The sequence below is a fragment of the Drosophila subobscura genome, chromosome E (genome assembly GCF_008121235.1).
Source record: "Drosophila subobscura isolate 14011-0131.10 chromosome E, UCBerk_Dsub_1.0, whole genome shotgun sequence".
NCBI lineage: Eukaryota > Metazoa > Arthropoda > Insecta > Diptera > Drosophilidae > Drosophila > Drosophila subobscura.
This window is the reverse complement of record NC_048531.1, coordinates 17,874,643-17,887,845: the sequence shown is the minus strand read 5'-3', so window position 1 is coordinate 17,887,845 and position 13,203 is coordinate 17,874,643.

Below are 13,203 nucleotides of genomic sequence, written 5' to 3'. Positions count from 1 at the left end.
TAGCTAAAGCTCTCAACTAATAAAAGATACAAAGAGATAAACACAAAGATACACAGATACAGATACATATACATTCACAGCTCATATGTCTGTGTGTGCATTGAAATTGATTTTGTGTGTGTTTTGAATCAAATTGAAATCCAATTGACGTGAATAAAACTGTAAAACCCCAGCAAAGGATTTATGCGAATTATTTTAACCATTTAGAAGGGGGTAAGGACCCGCACTAAGCCTCTCTCAATGGTAAGTTTTGTGTTATTTTAATGCCAAATTAATTTATACCAACTAAATATTGACTGTCTGCACAAATGTATCCATGACAAATTGAATTTCATTCACTCTCGCTGTCCGACTCGAAGCCAGAGTCGTCATCCAGCTCGTGCTGCAGCGCAACGGGCTGAAGTCCGGGACGTGGCAGTGGCATGAGTACCACTGGCCGGCGTGGCACTTGTAGCTGCAACATTGCCGCAATCGCTTGATGTTCCCGCTCTGGACGCAGATTCATGCGTTGTCGCGCCTCCAGATCGCGCGTCAGCTGCATCGACAGCTGATTGTCCCCACTGCCGTCCATGGTCGGTGCTCGTTGCGTTTCGAAAAGGTTTCTAATTTACTTGAATTTATCAATTTACAACGAATTTTTATTTGTGGCTGCTTAATTTTTGTGTAAATTTTGACTTTGTCTGAATCAACGTTTCGTTCGAACTGAAAACAAAACTAGTTCGGGGTGGGGCTGTCTGACAGTACTCGAAAATACAATACGACGACGGAAATTGCCAAACGCAGATTGCTGCTGCTGCTGCTTCTACTCTGGTCTCATATTGTTCAATAAAACGGGAAGCCCACTCACTCATATTTGGGTTTTATTAGTTTCTCTCAGGGTGTGTGGGGGGGAGGCTGGCAATCTGCTAGTGGCAGTGGCCGTGGCGACCACAGCTTTCCAGCTGTGCATGTGTAAGCGGAAGCGGAAATACTCGTACCCCGCCATGCCCAGCGAGTTGACTGACCGCATAAAGCCATTTTGGCATTTTGGGCCAGACCCCCACAGTCGCTCTCCCCTCCCGCAGCAGGGACTTTGGGCTCTAAAGCAGGCCACACAATACTTTTGCTGTCAATTTGCGATAGCGGCCAGCTTTATTTGAAATTGCGAGTTACGAGTGGCGAGTAGCGAGTGTGTGTGTGTGTGTGTTGTGTGTGTGTGTGCGGGAGTCCTCTATATTTTGTTGGGCGATTTTTGTGGCCAGCGTTGACCCGCTTGACGACAGCTGGTGGCCGTGGTGGCAGTTGGTCAGTGGCTTCGGTGACTCCTCATGCCTGCTGTTGGCGTGTGAAATTGAATATTTACAGCAGGATTTTTACCGCTTGAACAGCGCTTGCTGTAAGGTACAGGGACAGCGCCCCAAGCGTCATGCAATTCCAATGGGAAATGGAAACCAAAGTACATGCAAAAGGCAACCCAACCCAACTGATTTTTGCCATTTGCCACTTGCCAGTTCAGACTTTAAACCGCATTTATGTACTTGGCCCCCGAGCTCATAGTCCCTGGCATTATTATTATTATTATTAATATGGCCAGAGGCACTCTCTTTTTTGCTGCCGAAGGTCTTTGCTAATTAAATTCCACGCAAACACATACACACACACATGAACGAGTGTGTGTAAAAAATACTATATGGAAATTGACTGCGCCGGCGGGGGCATCGCTGGGTGTCGTTGGAATCGCGCATTGTGCACATTTTTAATTACGCTGCACATTTGCATTTGAATTGCGCATTTTACAGGCTGATAGTTTGGAATAAAGGCAACAGTTGTGAGCTGGGGGGGGGTCAGAGCAAAGTCAGAGCAAGAGCTAGGAGTCAGCACACAGGCGAGTGCATGGTACAGTCGTGTTCCTACTCGCTCCCGTTCCCTTACTCGTTCTCGCTTATTTTTTCTACTGATTTACGGAATGTGTAATTTTCAAGTTGACATCTTTTGTCCCAAACCAGTGACCTCGTTGCACACACACACACACACAGAAGCACAGTCACACACAGAAGCACAGTCACACACAGGAGCACTATAATATAAGCTCATTGCTGCCTCAAGCGGCTCCATAGCATACTTTGGCGGGCATTCGCCACAAAGGGTTTGGAATGGCATGGCATGGCATGGCATGACATCGCTCCCCCGCGCTGTTGCCAGGTTGAAGCAGCAGCAAACAGAAAGGGAAAACTGCAAAAAAATCACAGAGAAAGTTGCAAAAAACTAAAGCGCAACGCGTTTCATTTCTTTATGTTTTTTTAACATTTTTTAACATGCCTGCCGGCCATTTGAATTCATTGGAGAACTGTGCCTGGTGTTCGATTTCTTTGCTGGATGCTGCCCTTTGACTTTTTTAGCCTAGACAGCAGCAGTCCTGCAGTAACTTGGAGTTCTGTTTGCGCTTTTAATGCCTTCAATTTTACCCAAAACTAGCTCCAAGCTGACTCCAGCTTGAACACCAAATTTCTACGCTACCTTATGCCACGGCCTGCCTCTCCTATTACCCATTCGAACCCAAAACGTGCTGCAAAAAAGGCCTGCCACCTCCTGCCACGTCGTTTAAGCCATTTTTAATGACAGGCTCTGGATAGCTGCCTGCCCCGCCTGACAGCGGCTAATGATGGCGGCTAGCCGAAGTTTTGTGGCTTTTGCGGATTAAAATTGAAAATGCTGCAACACAAAAATATATAAAACTTGCCGCTTGCCTCACTAGAACGTGTGTCATGGGGCCAGGTGCCACATTAATTAGTGTCAACACCCACACAGCTACAAGCTGCACACACACACACACGCACACACACACATGGATACTCGTGTGCATGTGAATATCAAATGAAGATTTTGCTTGCGGCAAGCGGTTTAATTTCGCTAAGATGTGTCGCCAAGCAATTTGGGTCAACATGACACGATGTGAAAATTATATTCCAGAATGCAGCAGCCCCAGAAGGGGAGGGGGGGAGCAACTTGAGAAAATGGAACACGGCGAGGGGGGGAGGGAAAAGACAGCAGTTGGGCTGCTGCTTGGGGGCTGATGTCTTGAGGCTTCGTTTGATTGTTTTGCTCCCGCTTGGAGTTATTTTGCATTTTGCAATTGCATTCTAATTAAGAAACTGAATTATTAAGCACAAATAGGAGCTGCAGGCAATTGACTTTACGGGATTATTATTATGATAGTAACAGCCGTAAAGCTTCGATAGAATGCCAAGGGGAAGTATTAGTTATTCAATGGGGTTCGGGTTGCCTTATGGCAAGGTCTCCCACGGTAGCCCTGGTGCTCATTTATAAGCATTTATCATTCATTTGGCAGCCGTGTGTCTCGCTTCGGCCTTGAACAGGCATTTCACAAATGCCTAAACCGCCTCATTGTTCCCACAGCCTACACACCCAAGCCCACAGTTCCCACTCTCACTCGATCCCCTCTCGGCAGTTCCCACTCCCACAGTTCCCACTCCCACAGTTCACACTCCCACTCGTTCCCCGCTCCACAGCTCGCTCGCTCTCTCTCTCTCTCTCTCTCTGCTCTTTCTGTTGCCTTAGGCCGAACGGCGCAAAGCGAAACAGCTGTGCTGCAGGCGGAGAGACTTCCAAGCGGCAGCCCGAGCGTTGAGCACACAAATTAATCTTCTTTTGCCGGCACCCACACACACATGGCAGCCGCAGGCCAGACTTGAGTTTTCCATTTAAAAACAGCTCCTAAAATAGTTGTAGGGCTAGCAACGTACAAAGGAGCAATATGTACTTATGATTTTAGCATACATAAATTAGGGAAAGAGAAGGAAAAGGAAGGGCAGTGCAGAGAAGCGAAAAAAAGAGCATAAAATGTATGCCAAAGTCTGCCTCAATGTTGGTCATTTTCTCCGATGTTTTGGTAACTAAAAACTGCAAATGATCAGCCACAAAACGACTCTACAGAAGGTAAAAACAATAAACTAAGTACGTTGACTACAAAGCGAAGAGCAATTACAAGTGTTAAATCAACTAAAAACTGCAGTAATAAAATTTAAAATAACTTCTGCATCATTTTAAGCATTTTCCATGAAGTTTTCTGTGACTTTAGTTTCAAGACTTTTGGGCACAGTTTACGCAGCTTGAAATGAAGTGAACATTAGTGACTTTTGCCAGCAGAGTGCTGTGGTCAACCCACCCAAAATTGTGGACAGCAACTGCCTGTTGGCTCCTTTTCCACTCTGTCTTCAGTCCATCCTTGTAGAGTATTTGCAAAGTGTCGTCAGCTCTCGTTAGCAATCATCTCTCTCCCTCTCTTGCTGGTTTCTTTAATTACGCACAGCAATTATGTGCTTTAGTTTAGTGCTGACTTTAGCTTCACTTCTCTTAGTTTGTTGATTTTTGCTATTGAAGCCCTCGGGCCAAGCTGCAGTTTATGGTTGAGAGCGTGCAATTTGGCAAGTCAAAAATAACATGTGGCTGAAAGCAGGAATATATTTAAAGTTGGATGCAAAAGTAGCCAGCAGTTGGGCGTCCATTTGCACCGCTTTTGGCCCTATCTGTGTGTCAAGTGCCGAACAAATGAACAAATTGTGTAATTTTCTAGCTAATAGCTCTTGACCTGGCTTCGACACACAGCCGCGGGACACAGCCATCATCCGCAACACATCTCCCCCCCTCTTGCTCCTCGCTTTCTGCATTTTGTGCATGGAAATTTTTCGGTTTTGTTTTGTAGGCAAAAGCGCAATTTTGTGTTCAGTTTGCTTTCGTTCTTGTTGCTCCCTCTCCCTCTCCAGCGCAACCTCTCTCTCTTCCCCTTTCTCTCTCTCTCCTTCCCTCCGTGTATGTTGCACACATTCCATGGCGTCCCCAAAAGGTTGTGGCAGCATTTTATGCGAATTTTGTTCCGCGCAAAGTTGTAAGCCTCTAAAACTTTTAATACACTGCCTGCCAATTGTTGGCCCCCCACAACCGTAACAAGCTTTTAGGGTGTACACACATTAAGCCTTTTATTTGCACACTCTGGCGTCTCGCTGCCCCCTTTATGAGAAAGGGTTTCCCAGCGGCAGAGGTAAAAGTTTTCTGCATACAAGGAGCTCATACTTTGGGTCTTGGGTCTTGGCTGCCACCTGCTCCTACTTCAGCACTTGCTACTCGCTTTTTTCCACACTTTCTCCTTGCCTTCTTCACTTCCTCTCGCTTTCTTCAACACTTCCTCTGGCTCTCTCGCTCCCTAACAACGATTGGCCCAGCGACAGCAGCGTGTAGTGGAGTGCGGCGTAGCCGAAAACAAATGAGGGAAAATATGCTTCAATAACAAAACACTCAACACTCCAACACTCGACACTTGGCAGCACAAAGAGCGGGTAAAGAGCTGCCAGAAAGCGGGCAAAGAGCTGCCAGAAAGCTGCTGGAAAGCTGCTGAAAAGCAGGTGAATAGCATGTGAACAGCGAACGAGTGCTAAAAGGAACAACGACCGATTTACATGCATAAGGAACCCAAAAGCATGGCAGCAGACAGACAGACCGAACCCTGGCCCAGACCCACACGAAAAACTGCCAACTATTGTGGCAGATAAAAAGTTCTTACAACATGCAAAAGCTGGGAAAAGCAAATATTAAATATCGCCAGGCAATACACAAACAAACTGTAATAATTGTGGCAGCGCCAAAAAGGGTGGAAGCTGCAGTTGCAGTCTCTGAACTGAAGCAATTTTCCAGCAGCCAGCAGCCAGCAGCCAGCCCCTGCTTGGTGGCAATATCCTCCCGACTAGCAGGAAGCACTTTGTGGACAGCCGGAATGCCCCACGGCACAAAAAAAAAGGAGCGAGCGGAGAGGCCAAAAGTCAGCGATTTTGGTGGCACAACAGCAAACAATGGGGCACAGACAGCGTGGCGAAGGGAAGTGGCCAGGGGCAAGGGGCAAGGGGCATGCCTTCTGCATTATTGAGTTTGGCATGTGGGTGGGCCGGGGATACACAGATTTTTGTCTGTCTTTTTTTTGCTGCTGCTGCTGCGGCTGACTCCCCAGTGCTGGACAATGCATTCCGCCATCAGCTGCAGCGTCGCAGCCCGGAACATGGCAACGGAACGGGAACGGGAACGGGGAACGTGCTGGCAATGGGCTACGACCAGCGAGGGCCGTGCTCTAATTATGCCATCTATCCCCCGACTTTGGCTTTTGTTTGCTCTGACAGCGAAGGACTAGCTGAGGGTTTTTCGGTTTCCACTTTCACGCAGATCCTTTTCCTTTTTCCTTTCTTCTTGCTCCACTGCTGCGGAGCCCAGAATAATGAGCACAAAACGGGGTGCATTGAAGTGGAGCTGTTCGGCTTGACCTTCGGCGGGCATTAAAAGGAAATAAATAATAAATCAACTCGGGCATGAAATATTCAATAACCCAAACCGACAAAGATTTACTGCTTAGCCATTTATTTGCAGCGACCCAAGACAAAATACACACAAAAAAACGCCCACACAAAAAAGCACTTTGTAAGCAATTTGGCGGAGGAGAAAAAAGTTGCCTGAAACTGTTTTGAAAACTGCCAACTAAACAAGAAGTCATTCGGGAGAGACAGGGAGCAGCACCGAGCCATGAACCATGAGGAATTCGAAAGAGTTGCCAAAAGTGGATAAGCGAAAGTCTGGCCGGGAGTCGACCTGGCTTAGGCTTTGTCATAATTTTGGCAGCACGGCAGACAGCCAGACAGCCAGACACTTGAGACTCCTCTGCTTTGTGAGAAAATATATAAATTGTTTTTATTTTGTTGCGGCCAGGGGAAATGGAATAATCAAAAGATAATGACACAAAGCGAAAACTGGGGAAAAAAGTCATCAGCATCGGGCAGGTGAAATTGCCAAAAGTTTGCCCCGGCAAACCGACAACTATGATTATGAGAGATTGCCAGATAGTGCCACATGCGGGTAGGTCCCTGGAACACAACGGTTTCAGGCAGCAGAGAGAAGACCTCGCACAGGGCTAGAGGGAAGTTCCTGCCCAAAAACGACATTTAATACAGGCAAATAAATAAACCAGCGGCCTGCGCTCGTTTGCTTTCAACACAAAGCGAGAGCAGAAATTGCTGGGCCTGGGTCTGGGCTATGAGAAATTAGTGGAGTTTTAGTGGCGCATAAATTGCCACACACACGCAGGCAAACAGTACGTGTCATAACTGTAGTACAAGTTGAAACGAAACACTCAACAGAAAGCTGAAAGCGGGAACAGCTTACATATACGACACGCACTGTATGCGGTGAATGGTCATGGAAAGCATTGCCACTGGCATTCAATGGGCAGGCACTGATATCACTGCGTATACGCAATATGCATAATAACTGGCCATGCCCGGGGGCGGGACGAACCCTCCCCTGCATAATCATGATGTGCCAAAAATAGTTATCAATTGTAGTAAAAGTTAGATTAAGCGGCAAAGCCACACAGCAAGGCAAGAATTGCTCTCTTCCAGCGTGGCTGCACTCTCGCTCGCTCTCGCTCTCGCTCCCTCCCTCCCTCTGCCATTCTGTGGCTTATCCCCCAAGATATTTAACTCATTGCAGCGTGCCTGGATTTATGTTTTAATGCTTGATAATTACAATTTATAAGCAAGGCTGTGGTGTCACCCGGACAGCTCCGCCTAAAGCTTCTGTGCCATAAATCACAATCAAATTAGGCGCCCAGCCACCCGCCCGATTACTCGGCGTCCGATTGCATAAAATTGATTAATGCACGCCGCATGGCACTCGCATCGTATCTAATAAATCAATGGCCAAGCATATGAATGGAAATTCAATTTGCCAGCAATGCTCTTGCGCCAGTAATTAAATAATGAAAGGACATGCCACAGCAGCAGGAGCAGGCTATTGTCATGTCACTTGCCAGAGCAGCATATGAATAGAGCAGAGCTCTGGCTCTCGTCAATCTGTTAGCGCGTTTGCAAATAAAAATTATCAAATCAAATTATTTGTACAGCGCTCGCTGCTTCACCCCTCTAACCGTGCTTTGTTCGCTCAATCAATTATGCTGTCGATTTTGGGTATTTGCATGTGCAAATCTGATTTACACGCACAAGTGAATATTAAATTGCTTGAATCACAATGAGTTCGAGTGCGCACACACGAGCACTCAGCCACAGCACCAGACAGACAGGGACATGCGAGGACGACACCGACTGCATTCCCGTTGTGGCGCTCCTCGAACTTCTCGTACCTCGAATCTCAATTGGTAATGGCATAAATCGCGCTGAAGAATGAATTTTCGCGAGTTTTTGGCAATGATTTTCACTCGCTGCCTCGCAAGTGATTTTGTGAAGCCTTTCCCCCCGCAGCTTACTTGTGCATAAAGCCTAATAAACAATTCAGCGAAAATATGCTCGTAGATTATTTCCTACATATTGGAAATTTATCTGACTAAAGCTACTCAGACTTCAACAAGCCATGCCCGAATGCGTTATTCAATTAGTGACAAAATCCTTTTTTTGGGACTTAAACTTTAGCTGGGGGCATGACAAATGCAACTTTTCCTTGGAGCGAGTCTTTTAGATTAGATTTCGGGCTGTGCCAGTGGCATGGCATAAATGAGTTTAGTTTAGGACTCTTTGGAGATGCCACTAAACAAACTTTATTGCATTTTTGGTATTAATAATTTGTGTGTCGCTGCTGGTGTTATTTTTTATTGTTTTTGTTTTTGTTGTGTGTGCGGCAAGGGGTTTAATGTGTGGCAGGGACGAGCGACTGGCGCGTCTGGCGATTATTAAATTTTATTTGTGAGCAACTTTTCTTCGTGTCTGGCATATTGCATGTGCAGTTGACATCTTCATGGCTCTAAGAGTGTGTGTAAGTGCGTGTGGTGTGTGTGTGGTGTGTGTAGCTGTGTGCGTGTCTCTTGCTGTTTTAATACTTTTGCTCGTTGACATTCGCCCGCTCTGTGGCTGGCCAAGAAAAATGTATAAAAATACATAAATGTATGTACGAGTATGTACGAGTATTTTTGTTACATTTAAGACATTTCTGACTTCCTCGGACGCTCAAGCTCAGCCACACTGCTGGGAATTCCTTTTTGTATTTTTGTATTTCTTTTGCAGCTTGCACAAACATTTTTCTATTGGGTTTTGGCGCTGCTCTAAGTTATTTTTACTGCCAAAATACAATGGATATTTGCAGCGCACGTAGTCAGCTTTTGTGGCGCTCCCTGCCTGCCATGTGTAATAATCTCGAATTGGCTTTCCCTCCATCCTCCACACACACAAGCACACACATTAAATCTAATAAATTGACTCTAATTAATCGCAGCATGTGAGTGGAGCGTAAAGTTTCGCTTAAGCTCATTTCTCAGCCGATAAGGTTGGATGTAACCAGACACTCCACCAATGAATAAATTATGCCACGGCCTCTCTGCTGCCTGTGCCTCTGCCCCTGCTGCTGCCTGCGTAACAGGTGCCGGCGTTTCGTTAACCGTTTTGCCTGTTGCCAAATAAATTAAATAACGTGGCACACAAAAACTTTTTCAGCTGCCAAAATGTGTTTACAACTCGCAGCCCCAGTGGCCACCCCGAGTTTTTCCTTTTTTCTTCCATTTATAAAATTCCGCAGCCATTCCGTAACTCATTTTGGCATCCCCTTTGGCCCCGTTTGGTTGATTTTAATAAACCATTTAAATGGCATTATAAATTTGCAGTCGAGGGTTTCTTTGCTCATTTTCAGCATTCATAACTTCCGCTGAAAGGATTTTGCACGGGAATCACGTAATGTCGGGTTCCCAGCTCCAGCTTCCTGCTGTGGCAGCCCTTGGGGCATTAACACTGTCACGGTGCTGCACCTGGTGCTGCAACAGCGGCGCGACTGCAGTGGCTGCTGAAGTGGGGAACAAAGGGCAAGGGACTCCACTCTCCACTCGCTTCTGCCAGAGCCACTCAAAAGTGTGCGCGTGACATTCGGCGGCCGTGACAGGAGGCTCCCTGTTTTTTTTCGTTGTGAATAATGCCCGTCAAGTGGTGGCATTGGAGCCGCATCGGCATCGACAATCGAAGGGGGGCGTGATTGGGTGGCTGGTTCCCCTCGTGCCTCTTTGGCTGGCTGCTTGTGCGACGCTCTGTGGCAGGGGTTGCTGCTTCCGCTGGCTCCACTGTGATTGACGATACAAATTCCTTATGCTTTGTTTTCTTTTATTTTGCTTCACTTCCCTTTATTTTCGTTATTACTTTTTGTTCCTCTTTTCGTTATTGAATTCCTCACTGTCTGCGACGCTGCGCGTGTCAGTTATTAAATGCTCTGATTAAGTACAAAAGTGTAAAGTATATCGAATATTTATGGCTGTCAGCTCCGACGAGAGACGCGCCCAAAGCTACATATAATTATGACAAATTGGTTTTTGTGTACGGATGTGAATCAAGGATAAGTTCTGCACAAAAGAACGAAAAAGAACGAATGAAATTAACGATTAATTCTGCATCGATTTTTTGCCCGGGAATTGAAATGGAATTCAGGCTAAGGGCATGACACGTGGGGCATATTGGCACTGGGATTCGTCAGGGGAGAGAACCCATTCAAGTGGCATTTATAAGCAGCAAATCAACGCTGCTTGAATTAGCAAAATTCCATGGAAAGCCCCGCTAAGTAGGCCATGATTTTAAGCCCGATTACAGCCATGTTTCTGCCCGATTTAAGCCCGCTTTTAGACCCACTTTAGCCCGTTTCTGTGCTCAGCCATTCAAACCAAAGTTCAGCGCACAATTACCAGCTCGGCACACAATAAATTTGTGTATTATTATTATTAATTTGTATGTTCATGTTTACATTTCTGACTCGCTGTTTCTTGTTTTTGCTCGCCATATTTTTGCTGCTGCTGTGTTTATCGCTCTCAGCCCACGCCCACGCATGCAACGTAATTAAGCGGCAGTTTGATGCTCAACTGAACCGCACTCTACGCGAAAATAATTGATATTTCAGTGGAGCACACAGCCAGCAGGCAGCAGCCAGCAGGCAGCAGCCAGCAGTCGGGCCAAGCTGCAATCTCTGAAGTGGCTAAAGCTGCTGCGGTTGCTCCCCGCGTTAATGGTGATGTATTTGTACTTTGATTGCAACCAGCGAGAGAGAGAGAGAGAGAGAGTGAGTTGCAGTGGCAGCCGGTAAGCGGATTTTATAGAGTGCAACAAATGCCAATAAGCGCGTGCCTGCCCCGCTGCACGTGCTTGGCATAAATCGATGTAGCCGGCAGCAACCCATATCCCGATCCCACATCACGACAGAAAGAATTATATTTATGCACATTGTGGCTGGAATACGCAAGTGACTCCTGACTAATGCCTCTGCCGCTTCAGCTGGCAAACATTCTTCAAATTGGAGCAACGCTTGCAGGCCAGGCCTAGCCCTTTCTTTGGAGTGCAAAAAATTATGCAAATTTCAGCGGCTGGCCTTTTGCCTCAGACCTCATTTACATATTGCCTGCCTGCCTGCCTGCCTGCCTGCCTGCCTGCCTGCCGCATTGTTTGCCGTATTAGCCAGCCATCGATTGGTACCCTCCGGCTAGGGCTTCCTGTATTTTTCACACCCAAAACCAAGAGCCCTGCAGCCTGACTTATTAATGCTCAAACTCTTTCTACCCCTCAGCTGTTTGCTCTTTGTTTACACCCACTAATCGCCTTGGCATCCCCGCAAACTTCAGGCCAAGTTTGGTCGCTTTACAGATGGATAGATGGCCGACTAGTTGCAGAGTTTTTCTGTTTACTTAGGACTCAAATTTATGCGCACATTTCAGGCATGCGGAAAGGTGCCAGGCAGGCTCTTTGCTGTGTGGAAATTTTGTAACTTTAAAGCCCAAAGCACACCCCAAACAATTGCAGCGCAAGAATTCAATTACAGTTTCGCGGTTTGCGGCTTTATGCTGAAAAAAAGCGTTGGCAAAATGCGAAATATGCTCGCTGGTCGTCGGTGTCGTTTCCCTTGGCAACGTCAACGAGTTATGCCCCCTCGGGGCACCGGAAAGGTGCGGTGTGCGGTGTGCCATTTGCTGAATTAATTTTGATCGAGTGCATGCACAAATTAGCACGGTTATGCCCGATATTTCTGATATTCCCATCCATTTTTTGTGGTGGTCTTCTTGGCTTGGACTCTGCCCAGTGCCATAAAGCAATTAGCGGGGCTGGCAGCGCTCCACTTCGCTCCACTGGACTGTGCTGCCCATAATTGTAGCCGCAGGAAGGGGTGTGGAGTTGTCGTGATGCTCGCATTTCCATGACTGCTTAGCCCCATGACCTAAGCCCATTTAATTGTCTTCATTAGCACGCTTTAAGTTACATTTAATCGGCTGTGGGAGTGCTGCAAGTGTGAGTGGTACCTGCCTGCCGCCGAGGGCAGAGGCCAGACAGCGTCCAAGCTGCGGAATTATGTCTAATTAAGCGTCGGCACTGGCTATTGCGGCTCAAGTGCGTTGATCTGTGAGGTGTGTGAGTGCAGCGTTTCGCCTTGCAATTTATAACATTTTAAAGGCACATTTACTCAAAGAATTTAAGGCAGCAAGAGATGGAGGCGGAGAGTCTGAGACAGTGGCAAAGCAATTTGTTTTGCCACGGCGTAATTTGTCTTCAAAAAGCAAATGTTTTGCAATTTGTTAACAAGAACATTTTTCGCTTTATGTGCGTTCCCCCTCTAGCTCCTCTTCCTCTTTGTTTTTACTTTATTTTTTTGTATTTTCTGTTGGCGGCTTGTTTGCCATCGTTTGGTTTTTGCTTCTTTTGTTTGCATTGCGCTGGAGACTGCCTCAGCCTCTGTCTGTGCTCCCCGGCAAGACCCCAATGCAAATGTAAAGCTGCTGGCCCCACAGCAGATAAGAAAGAAAAGCTGAAACGCCCTGCTCCCGCTTCCCCCTGCTGCTGTTTGGCGCTTATAACAAATGACTTTTGTGCCTAAAATTGAAAGTAAATACATATTGGTAGACAGCCACAGACAGAGAGAGCGTGGAAAACATTATACCCAAAGGAGAATTACTGAAGGTCGAGGGCGGTACAGTTCGGGCCCTCCTCTGCAGACATGACAAGCCGAAACTCTTAATTAAATGGCGCTGATTGCAGGGAAGTGCAACGGGAGACTGCTCCTGGAACTCCTTCTGCTCCTGTAACTCCTCCTCTTACCGCTCCTGTTTGACGTTTGCCAACTTTTGATCGCGTTTCAATATTTGCCTTCGGTGTGTGCAATTATGACGTTGCCAATGCCAATGCACTCCATGTGCATTCCATTTTCAAT